This window comes from Octopus bimaculoides, chromosome 11 (genome assembly GCF_001194135.2).
Source record: "Octopus bimaculoides isolate UCB-OBI-ISO-001 chromosome 11, ASM119413v2, whole genome shotgun sequence".
Taxonomy (NCBI): Eukaryota; Metazoa; Mollusca; class Cephalopoda; order Octopoda; family Octopodidae; genus Octopus; species Octopus bimaculoides.
In genome coordinates this window covers 7,162,804-7,165,851 of record NC_068991.1, presented here as the reverse complement: position 1 = coordinate 7,165,851, position 3,048 = coordinate 7,162,804, and the positions used below count along the sequence as shown (strand labels likewise).

At 32.4% G+C, this 3,048-nt stretch overlaps 1 protein-coding gene across 3 annotated transcripts in view; it reads left to right on the top strand.

Moving 5' to 3' along the window:
* The window catches only part of LOC106877171 (kinesin-like protein KIF16B), a 229,232-nt gene that overhangs the window by 109,265 nt on the left and 116,919 nt on the right, over positions 1 to 3,048 (top strand). The window lies entirely within an intron of this gene.

Here is a 3,048-nt window from a genome sequence, read left to right as displayed (position 1 = left end):
ACACAAACTTTTAGCTCCTTTTTTTAAACCTAACACAACTCTCAATTCTCATGCATCCTTATTTTTCCAACCATTATCTACATGAATTACCATTGAACTTTAAAAGCTCAAAGACAATATAATGTATTGGTATGTTTATTTTTTTATATATTATTTTTTTTATATATTATTTTCTTCATTTTGTACTTCTTTGTAAAAAACATTTTCATTCTCCCTCTTCTTGAAAATTTGCTATGCAATGAAATCCGGTTAGAAATCTTTATTAAAATATGCTTCCAGTTTAGCATTCTGCCTTATTATTTTTCATTTTCCTATATATATATATATATATATATGTATATTTCAGTTTGCAAATATATCTGCTTGTATCTACATTTGTGCAGAGTTTATGGATCTTTGAATGCAAGTGTATTAGTATGTATGCATATGCGTGTGTGTGTGTGTATGTATATATGTGTTTGTATGTACGAATATAGAAGCATTGTGATTGAATTTGGTAGGCGGAAGTTACTGCCGTGTGTGTATGTCTGTGTATGTGCTTGTGCCTCTCTCCCAAAGAGAGAGAGAGGGATATATATATATATATATATATATATATGTGTGTGTGTGGGCACAGGTGTAGTTGTGTGTTTAAAAGTTCACACCCAAAATGACTTGTATGTGAAATTTCATAGACAGAAAATGTGCATAAGTGCATTTTGTGTGTGTGTGTGTGTATGTTATATTACTGTTATTATTATTATTATTTTGAAGGTGGAGCAGTGACAGAGTCAACAGGCTGTCTGTTCCATATCTCCCTTCATGATCTATAAAATAGCCATCATTAATGTACAAAAAATTGATTCAATTGACTACACCCCACTCCTATATAGGTTTGGTTCGTGCTCATGTAACGAAAAATATTAGCAATTTTATTAATAGTTATATCAGGTTTTAATCATTATATGGTTTGGTTCTAACTACACACTTGAATATTTCCAACATTCTTAAAATCAGTTTGTATTTATGCATTAAGACATCTTTTATATAATAAATGAATATGAATACAGTGAATTATTTAATTATGGCAGATCAATGTGTATTTTGATTATGCAATGATGTCTGATGAAGTGGTCTGGTTATTTTGTTTTGTAGTATATTGATAAGCAAATAAATAACCATTCTATGGAAACATTTGTAACATAATTGAATAATCAACTCCATCTATGTTCAATTATTATTATATTTTACTCTGTGATAAATGTGCAACATCTTGTTCTTACATTCATTACATTGTATTTACAAAGTGTTTAATATCATGAATTAACTCGTTAAGATTGCATCATTTGTTTTATTGATTGGTTGATGGATGAGAAATATTGTTGGTATTCCTTTAGAATACCTTGTTAACCAAATTCTCACGTGAAGTGCTACTGTATTAATTTCCTAGATTTTAAAGATCCCTCCTAATTAGAGATGTATGCATGTGTGTTGTGTGTATAATACACACAACACACACATAGTAGACCATTTACTCAGTAGTGAGTGTTGCTACTCTAAAAGTTGTATCTGCAAAGACACAGCACTACATGAAAAATCATATCTCCAGAAACACCTTTTAGGATTCTAGAGGTATCTCCCAAAAATGTAGGTAGGGGTAGGCGTGGGGAAGCAATATGAAGCCATGTTCTTTGCCTGCACCCATGTTTTTAACTAGTTTCTTGTTGGTACAATTTATGATCACAAATACATGGTGGTACTTAATCTTGTGCAATAGATTGAATAAATCTCTGTTTTTGGAGAATTTCAAGATTGCATAGTGTATCTGAATGCCCGCCGTTTGGGGCCTGTCAGTTAGACAGTCAGATGTTGCAGATCTGAGAATCCGATCATCTCACTTGATTTCATTCTCTTGTACAATTAAGACCTCAATTATCTGAATGAGAAGGCAGGGAGCATTTTGTTTGAATAACTGATTGTTTCAATAATTGATCTGATCATAAAAGGAAAGAAGCCATACTGAACATAATCACATTAAAATAAAGCACAAAAAGCATGTCTACAGAATTTTTATGTTATTCAATCAATAAAATGTACTCTTCTACAATTTTTGATGCCTTTTCACTTTGATCTGTGTGCTATAAAATTTCATTTTCCTGTTCAATTGTCGGTAATGTTCTTTTTCTCTTTACAGACATGCTAAAAGCAACAAATGTTATTTCTGATAACAGATATGTACTAAGTACAAAGTTGTTGAGTGAACAGAGACAACACTGATTTTGTCATGCTTTTAAATCCTTCACAATGTTCGGCCACTTTTATGCTATAAAATTATTTTAAAACTGGTTAAACCCACTACCCAAATTCACACACTTTTATCATCTTCCAAACAAAAATTGTGCAGTAGTGTGCCTTGACATGACAAACTCCTGTTTATGTCCATGTCTATGAATATTTTCAAAACATTGTCCTGGCTGGCTTCCGTGCCGGTGGCACATAAAAAGCACCATTCGAGTGTGGTCAATTACAGTTCCACCTGACTGGAAAGCACCCACTACACTCTTGGAGTGGTTGGCATTAGGAAGGGCATCCAGCTGTAGAAACCTTGCCAGATCAGATTGGAGTCTGGTGCAGCTGCTGGCTTGCCAGTCCTCAGTCAAATCGTCCAACCCATGCCAGCATGGAAAGCGGACATTAAACGATGATGATGAAGAAGAATGAGGAAACACTGCTTTCATCTAACAAATTCCAAAAACAAAATATTCATCCACTCATATGTATACTTGAAAGCAATTGCAGTGTCATTGAACCTGGAATCAGATCTTGTTATTTAAGTGGATGTCTTAACTACACAGCTGTCTCACACATGAAAAAAACTTCATTTTTTTTCTCCAATATTTATACATACTTATTTTACATTAAAAACAAATTGCGTATGTGTATTCTTGTCTATATATATATATATATATATATATGTGTGTGTGTGTGTGTGTGTGTATCATTTAATCATAGAAATGGGCTCCTGCATGTGTAAATATATATATATATATATATATATATATATATATA